Source organism: Grus americana, chromosome 8 (genome assembly GCF_028858705.1).
Source record: "Grus americana isolate bGruAme1 chromosome 8, bGruAme1.mat, whole genome shotgun sequence".
In the NCBI taxonomy this organism is placed as follows: domain Eukaryota; kingdom Metazoa; phylum Chordata; class Aves; order Gruiformes; family Gruidae; genus Grus; species Grus americana.
The window spans coordinates 11,520,515-11,537,413 of record NC_072859.1 but is presented as its reverse complement, the minus strand read 5'-3'; the positions used below and the strand labels follow the sequence as shown (position 1 = coordinate 11,537,413).

Sequence of the window (16,899 nt, the reverse complement as noted above, 5' to 3'; positions counted from 1 at the left end):
CCTGCTGTCGAAGAAGCGGGCTGCAGAGTACACCAGAGAATTAAAGAGAATTTCAAAGCAGAAGCGTGTCTCCGTAAGACTGGCATGTTCTGAGAAAACTTTGCATGAAAAGTTTTTCAGTTGGCTCAAGCTTTAAATTGTGATGTTGTATTATTTTCAATGAGAGTAACTTTAAAAAGAGAACTTATTCTGAAGCACACTGCAATACCCCCTGGAATACTGGCTGCTTGGACAGAACAAATGGGTATGGCCATGTTCAAGGCAACATGAACATTTGTCACAGCTTTGATCTGTAGAGAATTTCAGTAATTCCACAATATAGCACGGTGCTTTAAAAATGTGATTCACTTGTTTGAGATGTGACTCGTTCAAGCACCAAGACCAATATTTATACTCTTTGGTGGTTAAGAAAGATGTCACATTCAGAAGAAAATATGTTCTACACAGAAGCATGTGGACTTGTCAGCAAACACTGAATGCAGTCATATATACTAATACGTTATTAATTGCTTTGTGGATAGAAAACTCTGATGCACTGCAGAATGAAAATATCTTCCCTCTCTTTGAGATGGTGAGCAAACTTGTATCCTAGACACAAACATGTACTCCAGCATTCCTCAAAATCTTGTGCAGCTTTTAGTTTAAAACTTGAGATTCATTCTCTAATACCAGGTGGAAAAAGATAAGATTAGATGTGTAGTAGTTAAGGCAGCACGTAATTAAAATTCAAAGCAGTAACAAAAGCTGCACTATGCTGTTTATAGGTGAGATGCAGGCATAAAGTTTAATGAGCCTCTTTGTTTTCTCACCCCCCTGCGACTTGTTCCAACTCTTTTAACTATTCTTTTGCCTTGTAAACTTTGGGTCCACGAGAGGTGAAGATCAGTTTGAAGGTGCATATAACATAACGAGCGTGTCTGAGTTTGTGTTTCACTGCCTTGCTTCCGCTCAGCTGCTCTTGTGAGGCTGGAACCTTGCAGAGTACTAACAGCAACCAAGTTCAGAAGTCAACCAATAAATTGGTGCTGCAGCAGTTCCAAATGCTTGCATAGGAAAAACATTAGTAGTACATGCACAAGCATTCGCTGACCTTATAGGCTACTACTGGAGTTCAGACTTCAGCGCATCTATAAAAGAGCTGGGAATTGAAAGAACAATCTTAACTCAGACCTATAAATGAAAGGAAGCACACTCCAGCAACATGGGTTTGTAGGAGATCCAGTTCTTGACCGAAAACCTGAGGATAATGCCCTAAGGAAATTGCTAAAGGTGCCATATCCAGCTCCTCTGCACTGCTTTCACCAGCCATTGGGGTACCCTACATTTTTGGCAGATTTGTTCTAGTACATCCATGAGGCAGAGAAGGTCTATTTTCCAAACATCACACAGAGGTGCTGCTGTGACTGAAGGACTTGAAGTCATCTCTCTGTAGTTCTGTATACTGAATTCATCTCCCTTTCACAGGATCCTTGCTCAAATTAAACATATCTACTACACCAAGGGAGTGTAGATGCTGCAGTAATTGGTTTGTTGGTTAGTCTCCTTGTAGCCACTGCTGTCATTGTGAAGAATGAAAAAGCCAAAACCAAACACCCCAAAGCTTTCCTGGCCTCTTACTTTCATCTGGTTGTTTTCTCTCACATCAAATGTAACCTACTTTTCTTTACTTCTAACGTGCATCCTAATTTATTCCCACCATAACTTCCTTAATTTCTACTTACTTTATGGATCCCGCTTCCATTATCCTCTATTTACATTTTCAAATCAGCATCTTCATGCTTTCTCCTTCTCTAACAGGAATTCCTCATAGACACACACCACTTCACCTCCATCACTTCATTTTCCTCCTCCAGACTCCTTTGCCACAAATCCTACCAAAAGAGCATGACATCCATAAAATGAAATGTGTTATGAGACTACTATTATACTACCAAATAATGTCTCAATAATTTATTGTTTTCTCATATCCCAATTCATCAGCTGCCATATTGTGCTACAAACTCCTGGAGATGGGAACCATCCTCCTCTCCAACCTCAGCCTCGAGTTCCACCCTCAGTGCAGTCCTGGTCCACGACTGCCGTGCTCAGGAGTTACCAAACACAAATTACTACTATTAAACAACAGAGTTGTGTTGTGCCGAGCCCTACACAAACTGAGGAACAGTGATCCCCGCCTCAAGCTGTTTTGCAAGGCTGCTGCAGATGTCTGGGTGCCGATGAATACATTCAGAGCATTGCCCACTATTGCACATGTGAATCTGACTTTGCCGAACTATCATGTAGTAAGTGTTCACAGCCTACTTACGTTGACACAGCTGTACCGAAACGCTTACAACTTGAACAAAATGTCTGCTAAAATCAGCTTAGACTTCAAAAGGGGGGCAGGCTGAGCTAGGGCATTAGCCTTTTTAAGTGAAAAGCAGTGGGTAATTCTGACCCATAAATCTTACATTTGGCAGAAAGCAAGAATATTCCTTGCGTTTATTCCTGGGGTGGGATTAAAAAGGCACATTATAAAACAAACAAACAAATCCCATTTGCATTGTTTTTACTGAAAGACTTTAATTTTAATTTAACAGCTCTGACCTGGATTAAAAATGATGACCCTCCAAATTCCAAACCTTCTTCATATAAATACCAGCTGCCCATTTACAGCATCATTTGAGCCAGTTCTTAACTTGTAGCTGGCTCCCCACCACCTGCCATTAACAGCTTGTGCAAAGCTGAACCTGATTGTACAAGGAGAGGAGGAAACCAAAGTTAATTCTTAACCAACCTATGATCTATCATGCCTAACTATAGCATGTCCCCCTCTAAGCATGGCACTCCTCTGCTGGTGGGCAGACTATCAGATATACAAAGAAAGGAAGGGTCTACTGCTTTGCAATTACTGCTGCCTAATCTTATTAAAATAACAATATCTATACAATAATTAGGTGTCGGAAATAACAGGTACTGCTCTAGTTATGCCCTCTTCTTTGACTCCCTATTTCAAGAGAAAGTGATCCAGTGGCCTCTAGTTCTGACCTTTGTCAAGTATTCCTGAGATCTGCAGCTCAGCTTTTCTAATCTTACCTTGACTCCTCTTTGGTGATCCCTCCCTTACAGACTTCCCAATTACCTCAATATTTGCAGTATTCCCTAAAGCACCACTACATGGAACACTATTAGCTCTTATCTATTTTATCTATTAATCTTAGGAACATTGGCAAGCTATTACGGGCAATCACTGAGTTTACAGAAAAAGGACAGAAAAGGGGCCACTGTAAAGTCGTATGTGGAAATTGCTTGCCATTTAGGATACATTTCATATTTTCTTCTAAAGGAAAAAGAACTAGATATTTCAGAAGCAAAACCATGTATCTCAATTAAGCCTTCCAGCTGTTTTGCATTTGGTGAAGTACTCATGTAATTTTTTTAAAGATGCTTCTACTTGCTTGTATTTTTCCCCACACTTTTTCTGTTGCTCACTCCTCAGAGTCCTTCAAAAGACAAGAGCCCCCTGGGGATGAAGATATCCTGGATCTCTAACTCCAGCCCCATACCCTGTTTTCCAGGTTGACTGCCAGGTTCTTAGGTTGCTGATGCTGTGCATCTGCCTGGGGATGGGAAACAGACTCCTGAAGAGCAAGAAGCTTCAGGAGAAATAGATAGCTCAGGAGAGAAGGAGCAGTCAGCACAGAAGAGACAGTAATAGGATGAGACAGTAGTTAAAGCTAGAGGAGAGATCTGCAGGAGCAAAGCTCATCCCCATTCACGCACCCTCAGTAGAACCAGCAAGTTATTTACAGATTTATTTATTTATTTTCTAATCAAAGCGTTTGAGGCTTTTTGAAATCTGAAATTTAGAAATATTGTCTGTAAAGACAGCCAAGATCAATTTTTTCCCTCTCACTGGTGGTTTGTTTGGTTGGTTTTTAAATTGCAGATTTGGCTTTGCAATCACATTGTATAAGATTGCTGATCCAGATAAAAGGGGAAAGAATTTGTCTGCTTCACAAACCAACTCAAAACAACATTTTGATCTGTTGGTTTTGGTTACTGCTATTTTTTTTAAACAGGAAAAAACCTCATAATCTTCCAATTTTCTAAAAAGCTCAAAATGTTTTGTGAAAACGATTTCTCATTTTGAGGGGCAGAGCAGTGGCAGAGGTGTACAAATGCTCTGAGCACAGGGAGGAGAAATCCTGGGGGTTCTGCTGTACATTTGGGGTGAGATTTCACAAGCACTGCCCTTATTCAGCCTCCTGCAGAGAGAGGCTAACTAAGTAGTCAGGGTGATTTAGAGGTGCTGAGCTCTGCTGGCAAAAAAAAAAAAAATCCCAGGTATTTGGTGTTTTCCATGTTTAAAGCTGCTGTTTAATCACAATTTTATTTTGAAATAGTGCAGAATGCTATCCCCGACTAGAACTCAGTGCTAATTCCACCTCTAATCAGTAGATGGCACCATGAATTCATCAAACAGGACGGAGACCAGAAAGAAGTATAAATTTATCCTAAAGAAAAAAAGAGAAAAAAGAGGAAAAAAGCATACACCCAACTTGACACACATAAAGCAGGAATTAAATTCAGAGGGTGTAACTTTCTCCCCATTGCACCTCTCCAAAAATAAATTCAGCTGTGGATCATGCTGTGTTACACCCCAACACTCAAACAGCAGCTATACCTAAAATGTCCCCAGCCTTGCCCTGTCACTGACCTACATTGTCTCATGACCTCCCGTGAGATTAAAAAAACCACCAGAAACAAAACAAAACACAAAAAAAGCACACCTCTGTCCTCCTCTTGCTCTGAACAGCATCTCTGGAGGAGAAGGCCTCCCCTGGCTGGAAGGAGGACCCAGGAGGAACCCACAGGAGCTCAGAGGAGAAGGTCCAGGCAGGGTTGCAGCTCCAGCCCCAGAGGTTGAGCTGGCATTTGTAAAGCCTCGCCTGGGGCTTCTGCTCCACAGAAAAACCCCTTCAGCTCTGAAGCTGAAGCTTGTGTGCAAATGCATGCAGGGGGTCCGTGAGTCCATCCCGCTAACCACAGGCTGTCGGCAACTTTAAGGCTGAGAGCAGACAGGTGGAGAAGAGTTTATGAGACTTTTTTTCTTCCAAATAGCAAAATTTCTACCTGGGATTCAAAGGTTGGTAGAGGCAGCCTCAGCCTCTCCCCCACCAGCGCCCTACATCCCTGACGGAGCTCGGCGTGAGCCAGCAGCTCCACAGCAGAGCCTTGCTGCCCGCAGCGCACGCTTGCCAGGAGGCGAGCTCTGTTCAAAGGAGCAGTTCAGCATATCTGGGTGTTTACTGTTCTCCTGGCCCAGCTGCGCTCATCCTAACCTGCACTGGTAGGATAACTATTTTGACAGGCGCGGAGCTGGCACCCACCCGGCACCTCTTCACACCCACCGGGCTCCCACAGGGCTTCGCTGGCGGGTGCGAAGTGCAGAGAGAAAGCGTGTTCCTGTGCGCACGCCAAGTGATGTGCAAGATGTGCTCACCCCCAGCAAAAATCTGCTGCCTTAAATATGGGCTCTCCATGCTCTTACATATGAACAGTGAGTGTGAAAATCCTGCCTGACCATCTGTTCCTTAAAGGTTTCTTCCTTTTGCTGCGTGTTAGAATTTCTCCCCAAATCTTCTTCAGCAGCACAAATCACATCAGTGACATTTATAGGTTAAGTAAATAGTATGCTGCTGACATCATCTAAGCACAGTAACAGGCATAGTCAGGTTGTGTATGGATAGCTTTAATGCTGTGGACTTCAAGCTCCATTTATCTTGCTCTCAATGAGCGGTAATTAAAATCTGCAGTAGCAGAAGCATTGCTCCGAGAAGCAATAGCTCTACCATGCGAAGCACAGAAATTTCTCCAACAGAAGAGAGAATTCAATCAACAGTTTCAACCAGGGCACAGAAGTGAAAACTCCGACATTTAAAATTTAGAGAGGAAGGCAGCACAACAGTAAAAAGATAAGCCTACCTTGCATTGTATGGAGTCATCTCATCTCAGGCCCAAGGAGGAGATGCTGTAAATTTTTGCCATCTCAGGCTCTGCATGTCCGGTTGTTGCAAAGTGATTTTTCTTCCTGGCCATTCCTTGTTATTTTCCCAGCCTGCCTAGCAGAAACAACTCAGGAATTACCAATACCATCGGCAGTGACACAATTGATTAAGCATGAGCAATACCAGCTTGGGTTTTGCATTCAGTCAGAGCTCTGTAATGGCAGCACAAGGGGCCTCGCTTGTTGAGCAAGAAGGGCTTTATGTCACTTGTCCCTGCAGCAAGGCACAAGGGAGCTTGATGGAGAAGGCAGCAAACATACTGTCAGAAGCCATATTCGCAGGGACAAGGCAGAACAGTGGAGATTAAATGACAGTGCAGAAACAAGGAATTAAATCATCCCCGAGGCTCAGATATTCCAGGCTTCCCCGTGACACCTGCTAGAGGCACAGGGGAGGACCTGGAGCAAGTCCCTGTGGAGGTCTCGCCGCCTGTACCAACAAATTGAGGGAAAACCTGCAGAAACTGGTTGCGGTTCTTCTAAAAATCATGGGCCACGCAACTTTGTGTCCAGCTGCACGCTCACTTTTCAGCCTGCTTTTCCAGTCTGAAATCTGGACTGGAAAACAACAGTAGGATTGCTTCGAGCCCAACTTTTTATTCTTTTTCTTTGCACGCAAGCATAACTCCTGCCTGCCCTCCCGCTGCGACAGCGTTAGTTCACTTGCAAGTAGTTGTAATAAGAAAGGAAAGTAATTGTTCACTATGCATTGAAGGAGGTTATGCAGGCCACTTACATGGCCTTATATTCTTATTTAAATTAAAATAATCTTATTTAGATTAAAAACATCAGGGCAGGAACGGTTGCAAACAATTAGCATAGTCCTGTTGCCAATGTCCCATTGCTAAAACCTCCGTGGATGCTCTCCATGGATACAGGGCTGTGGTCATGCAACAGCAAGACGCTAGCTTGTGTTTGCATGATATCAAGGACTATGGGGTCTTAGTGAAATTACCCTCACCAGTGCTAGAAATGATCCTTAAATGGTGCCAAAGTGTCTGTTTGTAATGTCTTCACCAAACCGGTCTCCTGTGCCTGCTTACAACAGAAGAGTAAGTTATGAAACAAGAGCCACCACCTGCTTGGTGGTCAATCTGAAATACAGCAACCCATGATTGCTGCTCTGCTCAAACAAAACAAAAAAAAAAAAAGGGAGTTGACTTTACACAATTCAATAGCAAGGAGAAAGTGGTGAGAGGCAATATTAACGAATTTACACAATTCATTCACGCTTGTTACCAATATGGGATTGTTTCTCTATACACTTTTCTCCTCGCTAAACAGGGCAATTTTCTACCAGCTTCAAGCTGGATAGAATCTTTTTTAAAACTAGCTGCTTAAAAGGAGAAAAATAAGCATGGCTAAGCAAAATTAACATTATTTGTGCCACGGTGTATTTAGTAGGATATCATTAGGAATTCCGTTTAGCCAGAAAAGATATGTTTAAGCTAGCGACCAAAATACACCTTTAAGATGCCCAGAGTGCGTGCCTGCTGCCCCTGCACGGCTGCTGCTCCTGCAGGGTAGCCGTGAAGCTGGCACCATCCTTCTGCTGTCCCTTGCCACCCCACCTCCCCTATCACAGAATGACATGCCTTTAGCACCAGTCTGTGGTTGTCATAACTGCCGGTATTTCCAGTTTTCTGCGTACCTGCAGCTGGTTGTTGCTCAGATAACTGTTATATTGCTACAGAGCAGCAATGACTGATCTTAAGCCCGAAGGAGTATTTTCACTGTAAGCACCACTGTTCAGCCCTTGTAAGTGGAGCCAAGTAATTCACGGAGAATTTTATTTGACAAACATAAACACAGTATGTGTGAATTTTCATTAATATTTCACATGAAGAAAACAAGGCCAAATTAATCAGATATGTATTGCAATTTAGCCATTACGTCTGGTGATAAGCAACGTGGCTCTTACACCAAACCCACACCTCTCTGCAATTCACTCAGTGTTTGAAATTAGCGAGGATATTTCTTTGCAAACAGCTTTTTTGCCCACCAGACCTTCTCTCAAGAGCTTACTTACATATTTTGATTTGTAGCTAAAGTCTGAAAAAGTTTTCCTTTAAGTCCTCCATCTCACATTCCCTGTTTCGCAACGCACGGTCCCTCCAGGGCCCTTCTCACCTCGCAGCCGCCGCAGCTGCCCATGCTTTTCTGGACCTCCCCTCACAGGACTCCACAAGACGCAGGAGGAAAGAAGTCACTTGGCAGCAGATCCTGACCTGACTGCATCCCACCAGCTGCAGATGATGATGGAAACAAATCCCACCAGCCGCGGCAGGCTTCACATCCGTCTGCTAGTGGAAAAAAATAAAATAAAAAAAAAAATCTTCAAAGTGTACCTGGGTTGTGGAGCAGCCAGAGGTTTGACATATATTCACACAACCGCAGGAGCTCTACCACAGGGTCGTACCAGAGCTTGGTGAATTCAGCCTGAAAGGCACGGACATTTTCAAAGTGCGCAGCCACGGAGCTGTGGTTAATCTTCTAAACTCTGCATTTTGTTGCAAAGAAGCATCTAATTCCTCAAATGTAGTGCTGAGCTAATGTCAGCATTAACCTAGAAAGCGTGTAGCTGTATAACAGCAATTTGACCTCAGGTTTCAGAAGCAAGCTGAAAATTCTGTACTAACAAAATGCACTTTATGACATAGTCCACACCTAGTTTTAGATGCCTCACAGACCCTTAATGGTTTGGAGGATTTTTTTCTTGGTGCAGGTTGTTTTCTGGGTTTGGTAATATTTCATTTACAGGAAGGTTGAAGACTGTATGCCAATATATGCACTTGCACCATATTTCTTTAAATATGTTCCAGGAAATGCCATACTCATGAACTGCTCTGTAATGTAATCCTTCAGACTGGAGCAATTCATAAGAACCCGAGAACAAAAAAGCTTTTTCAGCAGGTATAGTTAATCAGGAAGTGAGTACATGTCACATTAGCATCCCCTAAGGGTTTCTAGTACTCAACGGGAGTACGGTCGGTTTGTTGTTTTGCTGGGAAAGCTGTCACAGGACAGACGCCCTCATTAGAGCTCCATTTTCACGTTCTCTGGAGTTTGGAGCAGAAGCTTTGCCATCTCTGCTCCGAGACCTTTATTGGTTGTAACCCAGGACCGACGCAAAGGAAAATTCTCAGCCCTACAGTCCAAAAAGTTCACAGTGTAAGAAGCAATTCACGCTAAGGATAAACTGTGAAATGCATTCTTAAAAGTGTTTTATTATCCTTTTTTATTCGAGCCTGGTGCTGGAGGTAGACATCTTTCTTTGACACAAAGCCCCTTGTCCCACTACCAGTGTGAGAGCTCGAGGGAGAAAACTGCAAATTGGTTTCCAAGTCTATCTTATGAATGGTTTAACTATCAAAAGAGGAAATGTGATATTCAAATCAAATGGCTAAATTTTTCAGTATTAAAAGGTGATGGGGCGAGATCTGCTCTGATAGCACAGAATAAAGAACAAAATGCAAATATCTCAGTGCAGAGAAGCTATGCACGGTCCAGCGTCTGCTGAAGTCACGCATTTCTGCCTGCTGAATGTGGTAGGGGATAAGGCCACAGGGGAGCTCCTGGGGGACAGGAAACCAGGGGGCTGGGGCTGGCATTCCTCTCCTGGCACAGCTCGGGCAGCGTCCCAGGCTGCAGTGGGCGATGCACAAGGCGAGCAGCACCCTTGTTGCAGCATGCAACCCCCAGCATGCCACAACAAACTGCGGCTGCCCCACAGTCTCCAGTGAGATTGTGCACCAGGGAACATTCACCCAACACCATTGCATGAAGCTCCCAAAAAGCAGTAGTTTAAGGGACACGGCAGCTCTAAATATTTTGCTTTCCTTCCCGCTGCTGGAGCAGACTCAGAACAGGATAATGAATTACACGAGGCTGGCATGTAAGGCAATAACCCTCCAAACGTGGAGGCGCACACCTCTCTGGAGCCTGGCAGGTGTCAGCAGGATGCGATGCAGACACTCGGGCTGTACCTGTGCAGTATTGCTGCATACGGCAGCTAAGCGTGGTCTGTGCAGACACTGAAACCCAGTTTATCTCAAACTGTGTCCAACAATAAGGGAATATAAATATACTCACAATATACGTAAGCAAACCTACATTTGTTTACAATTAGCAGAGAAAGGTTTCTTACTGTTTCTCTTAAACTATTTTTGATTAGTACAGTTCTTATTGCTCACTCGAAAAAGCAGAAGGCTTTTATAGGTCTTTTGCTGTAGAAGTAAAACAAACGTTATCAGGTGACAGCATAACTCAACTGCACCAAAGGGAATGGTGCATTGCTAATTTACATGAGCAAAGGATCCAGCCTCCAGGGTCCTCTGTGTTTTCAAATTAAAATGGACACACTGCAACCTTTAGTCTAAAAGAGGGTAGCCTGGTGTAAAAAGTACTGAAAAAACACTGCTGGTTCAAAACCAGCTGTGCCTTTGTACCAGCTTTTTTGTAAAGCATATTGCATGTATTTTCTTGGCCTGATTCGTAAAACAATGCACCCAACCATACACAACACAGCGGGCATGAAATTCAGCCACGTGCTGCTTTGAGTGTGTCTGCATGTACCACTGCCCCAATAATCCAAATCTAAATGTCATCGGCACTGGGGGCAAGTCCGTGCTCTGAAACATGTCTGCTTACAGGAAATCTGTCCTACTCTGCTTGTCTAAGGGTTTGTCTACATAGGGGAGATTTACAGAGCCAGTTATACAGCTGTAACTGAGCATTAAACCTCTGTAGTCACAGTGATGCAACTCCCTAGTACCAAGGTACTCATCTGCAGTTCAGATTAAATTGCTTTGAATGCAATATAATTATTATACTTGCATAATCATAAAAGGAAATATCCCTTTGCAGACAGCTTCTAAGAAGTGAAAGGCTCTTCTGCCCTGGAAAAGACTAGGCAGATACAAATTATACAGCATCAGTTTTTTCTTTCTCTGGTTATTTGTGTCTCTGTTAACAGCCTGCCCATCAGGCAGTTTGGGCTAACGAAGGGGGCACGGGTTCAAGACAACTAGTGTCTCATCTCTGGTTTTCACATGTTGAGTGACACCAGGTAAGTCACCTGTTCTTCTTGCCTTCAGGTTTGTTGGTAAAACCAGCATTTTTTCTGGCAATTCTTTAGAGGAAAAGTGACAATTTAATACAGTCAGTGTTTAATTTTCCCAGCTCTGATACTTTGTCATCTTAACCTTGACTAAAATAAACCAAAACGTCTATTGCTCCAGAGCTCCTCATTACAACGGTCCCCACTCAAATGTGACTCCTCTGCTCAACATATTCAGTCCCAACACTTGCAAAAGGTTTGCATATTCAGAAACAACTATCCGAGCTCAAAACTGAGCTCTTCTGTGTGAATTTAACTGGTGTAATTCTCCAGAGACAGGTGAGGAAGAGCAAAGACACATTTGAATAAACTTCCTCTGAAGCCACAGAGGAAGGAGAAGTTCTTTGTTTTGGCATGGTGTTTTACCTGCAGTGCTACAGAGATGCACATGGTGACTGCCATCTCACATGTCCAAAAATAGGTCCTATGACACCATCTTGGCCTGCTAGATGGATGGGATACACAGCAGGTCCATTACCTGGTTTAAATGACCTTAGAGTCTATTTGCTGATAGGTCAGTGTTGGTCTAGTCTCAAAAACCACACTTGTGTATTTATAAGACTTATCACAATCAAAGAGCTGTGCTGTGCCACTGCTCCAGAGCATGACGGGCTGCTGCAGACACAGCTGCACCTCCCAGCCAGGCACTGGGTCACAGGAGCCCACGTGCCTCTGGAGACCCCAATACCGCATCTCTCACTCATTTACCAGCCTCTGCCACGGCTCCCCGTTCCAGTAAAGGCTTTACATGGTCTCTGTAGGCACCAGTCTGAGGTGCTTCTCTTTACGCCCTCTCTCAGGCTCCGTTAGCACTAAGCTGGTGCAGTGCAGCAGTCTGCTGGTCTGGAATGGGCCCCCTTGCCCAGGGCAGAAAAACAAAAATATGGTCAGCTACAAGGACAAGAAACCACTCTGATGTGCTGCCCTCCACTTCTTCAGCATACTGTGCAGGCCCTAACTAGCTGGCTTTCAAATTTAGGGGATCAATAATGTCATGTATTTGAGGGCTGGATGATGCCTGGACTGTCAAAATGACTCCAGGCTTCCTTTGGGGAAGCTAAGTCAGAGCTTCCTTTTCTGAGGCTGATTTTCTTTGCTTGCTTATCTGACAGGTAGGAGCTAGGGACAATCTTCCTTCTTATTTTCAGGTGCCTGCCAGCACACAGGGATGTGGGCACAGACTCTGAAGATTCCAGCAGGCACCCAGCCCCAGCAAGAAGCAGCAAAGCCAGCACCCCTGCCTCTCCAGGGCACCTATGAGACACGCTGGGCAGAGTGCTCCACAGTGGGGACAGGTCTGCCTGACTTCAAAGCCACGTCTCCACCACACTGGGGGCACCAGGCCATGCTGCAAGGGCCCCCGTCAAGAGCACGGCTGCCCTGTGCCCTCCACTTTGGGTCTGGATCCTGTGTGATGCCATACGTTGACTACGCACTGTGCCCTGCCCATGTGTTTCACATGAGTCCTGGCATGCAGGAAGCATTTCAGAGATAAAAAGTCATGAGCAATGTGAAGGCTAAACAGATAACGGCTTGACATAAAGGCTAAACAGATAACGGCTTGACATAAATGAGAGAAAGACAGCACCTCTTCAAACCCAACCTGCAAATAACTGAAAAAAGCCAGTGCTCCCAAGATACCCGTCTGAGATGATTCAGATTAAAAGCCAATGATGTGCCATTATACTCCTGAGCACACCTTGGGACATAATTTCGCTCCCCGCCCCCCCTCAGTATTTTTGAATAACAAAGTGTAAATCACATGAAAAAGTATGTGGGTCCTTCTCCATCTAACCAGCACAGGCCACAGTCAGGAGGCCAAAAGAGACAACACATCCTGCAAAACACCCATGAGAAATGAAACGTGGTGAATGTGCCAACGCGTCCCATTAGAAAGAATGGAGCAAGGTGGAAACGTGCTAGCACACAGTCAGTCAGGTCAGCCTTACTGTTCTCCAGATATAATATGATCTGGAAAGTGCTAAATTTCAACTGCCATCATAATCTTTCAGGAACATGAAACTATTGACTGTTGGGTTGGTTTTTTTTCATAACATGGAAAATTTCCATCCATACTGTTCTCCACAAAGCAGTAAGAATGAAAACAACTGGAAACTTCTCCCACAGGAACAGTTTTGGTTAAATAAACACTAAGGTGGAGATAGAGCTTGCGAGCTACTCATCAGTGAAGATTAACACTTGGACACTTTCTGCATTATCATATTTTTATGTTTTAACACAAAAGTCATCAATATCCTGAAATGCTTAAGCTAGCGTCTGTCTCAAATATTCACAGCTTAATAAAATATAGCTGTTATATGCTGCAAATATTCACTTTACATAATCAAATGATCAATTCATGATCTTGCAGGTACTAAAATGTGCACACACTTATCCGATAAACAGAAATTTAAAAAAATCCTACATTTCATCTATTAGCTGATGGACACATTTTAAAATCAGCATTCATTATTCTCAGAGTATCTAAATGTATGACTCAGGTATGCGTCACATCACAATCTAAGGACTAAGGTAAGTGTGCAACTTCATGCCTGTGAATGAAATGGCTCATATTTGCTAAACTAAACAAATATGCAAATCTTCAAAGGCATGGAGAATAATTTGAGACATTAAACTGTACAATGGGAAAAAAGATTGCACGAGCAAAGAGATGACGAAGACACATTAGATCAGCATGACATGGCTATCTCACCTTTGTGGTACTTTTAAAAGTACTAGATTTTCAGGTGATGCTGAATATTTACCTTCAGAGAAAAATCAAGCCCATCTGAAGATGCCAGACGAGAAGCCTGCCCTTGGAATAGACGGCTTGGTTTTCACTTCTACTGCACCAAGAGATGTTCTGCCTCACCTCAGCAAACCTGTAAAATACTATGATGGAAGGTGAATTATTCCAGGGCACGTAGATATCACAGCACCGGGAGCCAGATAAATAACTGGGAGAGAGTCATCAACCACAGTGTGAACAGTAGTTTCCTTTAGGGTTTTTCTTCAGCTTGTTTTAAATTTGGGCTTCCTTAATTTTTAATCTCTTGCTTGGAACCCAGCACTGAACAGGGAGAGGTGTGGGTCACCCAGGGCAGCATCTTGAGCTCCACTGCTACAAGTGGCTGTTCCAGGCAACAAGAAAAGTAAGAGATGAAGGGCATTGTGCACTTTTTAGGCGTAGGTTGTCAGTGAAGTTGCTATGCATGACACTTTTTTGGTACGGGCACTCGTTTCTAGGAAACACTTTGGTAAACAACTTTGAAGTCAAAATGAAAAATTACAGCCCGAGTGCTGTTTTTGCTTTTATCCACCGTACTTTCATGACTGTACTAGTCCATTTAAATGGCAAAGCAGTGCTGAATGCAAACAGCCTCCTTCTGCAGGCTGTCTCCACAGTTCAATTACCAGTGCTTTAACAGTGCTAATTAGCATTCCTCAGAGCTAGATCTCTTTGAGTGACAGGTAACCATGGAGAGTCACAATCCTGTAGGTGATCAGCAAGAGTCTGACTCTTCTTTTTAATTAAAAATTAGAAATGCCTTAAACAAAAATAATAATTCACCGATTTATGCTATTATCCCAGGGTTGCCAAGCTGGTGAGAATAACATTAGTGTTGTTAAAATGTAACAATTTTTAAATGAATAGACTAGGGCGATAGAAAGGAGAGCAAGTTTATTATCTGTAACAAGAGAATGTACTCGTAATGATGGTACAAAATAGTAGACTCTTCTCCAGAGAGTTGGCATGGAGACCAAAAATAGGACACTTTCCTGAATGTGGGATGGGATTGCCCCAATTTATTTTAGATTTTAATAAGACAGATAGATAAATACTAAGTCAGTTGCACAAATAGAAATTTCATAGGAATATCATTTCAGTAAAATTTAACCATGAGTTATATTGAGAGATAATATTGCATCTGGTCCAAGTGAGAGCCAAGACTGAAAATTGAATCGGCCAGATAATCAATTAGTGAAAACTGTTTTCAATGCAACTATGCCATTTCCCACCAGCTAACGATCTAGTTCTCTTTCCAGAAATGGACTCCAGTAGCAAAAAAAATCATAGTCATATTTTTGAAAACTGCAGTGGGTCCAAATCAGCAGTGTTGATTAATAACATTCAGATTAGGTTGTGTCAACAAATAAGGATGAAAATTTTTAAGCTGAGCTTGCCAAAGATAGGGGGAAGGATACACGCATATTTGTCATTATGAAATATTTTCCAAGACTAAGTCATTTCAACTCAGCAAGCTCATTACTTGTAGATTCTAATGACAATGATTGCATAAGACAACAAAAAGGAAACAGATGCCTGAGCAAAAATTATTCTAATAACAATGATCACAGTTCAGAACTCTAACCATTGTTCACAGGTAAAATCATGGCTGTTAATTGTGAAGCATCAAATACTTATTCAATGAGGTTTTTTTAAACCTTGCTCATATAGTTTTTTTTCTATATGCAAAAAAAATAATATCGTTAAATCAATATGGTTCTCTCTGCTATGGAGGTATTTATATCTTTAAGAGAGTATTCATGCTAGTAAAATTTAACTCTATATGGGAAGGAAGAAACTAAAGGTAATTGCATCCCTATCAAAACTTCTGTCGGATTGAGTAGGACTATTTCCTTCTCAAATCGGAATGGAAAACAAAAAAGTTAATTTCTACAAATGCAGGGAGGAACACTTTCTTAAAAATACAAATTAAAAAAAACCCAGATCGCTTTCCATCTTACCAATTATAAATGTATAGGAGGCACTAGTAACATAAATACCTATTTTTCAGCTCATTTATTAAATATTTTAAGCTTACAAATGGATGACAAAGTATCTATGTATAGTTGCCAGGATAGGAAAATAGCCAGGGCTAATCACAGTTTTACTCAAGTTTATAATACACCCAGATAAAGAAAAAAAAATTTAAGATAAAAAGTCTCTCTGACTCTAATATTATCTTTGCTTTTTTCCTTATTTACAAAAATATCAATCACTGAGATTTTTAACTCCACTGAATGCTCTGAACTTTTTATTTTGGAAGGAGAAATTTCACAAGCAGACGAATCAGGGAACTGGCTTTGTGCCGTCAGGAGACTTCAGAACTACCCAGCCCTGCAAGCTCGTACCAAGAGGAAATCCCAGCAGAGCTGGTAGCACCGAGCCGACGCGGTTTCAGCCAACCCTGATGATTCCCGGTAAATTCAGTTTGATTCCTTAGTAGTTACACACACATGTGCACGTATCCAAATGTTAAGGTCTTGTAATCTTCTTCTTACTGTCATATTTCAGGGAAATAATAAATCCAGATTAATAGTAATGCAATTTTGTTCCAAATTCGGTCTGCTTATGTACGCATGTAGAATGGTTCATTCAAATACTGTAAATTTAGTCACCAGCACTGACAGAAAATTCTTAATAAAAGACAATTAATTGGTGGAAAATAACTCTCAGAATAAAGGCAGCCTGCTTTTGAGACCAGGTTCTTCAGCTTTTTTTTTAAAGCTGTTCTGCTTTCCTTAATCTCTACTGCAACGCAAGGGGAAAGAGTCAGCTTACACAGGAACGGGGCAGGCAAAATAAACCCACCATTCTGTGGAATAACTGCTCTTGTCCTTGTTCTTGGAAAGAAACTCACTCTCTTATGGATCAGCTAAGATATCACCTACTTAAACAGAAAGCAGATTTAAGCAACTACAAAAATGACAAAGATTCCGGTCAGTA

General features: G+C 42.4%; 1 long non-coding RNA gene across 1 annotated transcript; it reads right to left on the bottom strand.

Moving 5' to 3' along the window:
• Positions 1-5,981: 5,981 nt before the first annotated feature.
• Positions 5,982-14,040, bottom strand: LOC129209227 (uncharacterized). Its single transcript, XR_008578021.1, has 3 exons — positions 13,934-14,040; positions 8,180-8,352; positions 5,982-6,104 (listed from the first exon to the last, which is right to left on the bottom strand). It is a non-coding gene; the product is annotated as an uncharacterized LOC129209227 (long non-coding RNA).
• Positions 14,041-16,899: the final 2,859 nt, after the last annotated feature.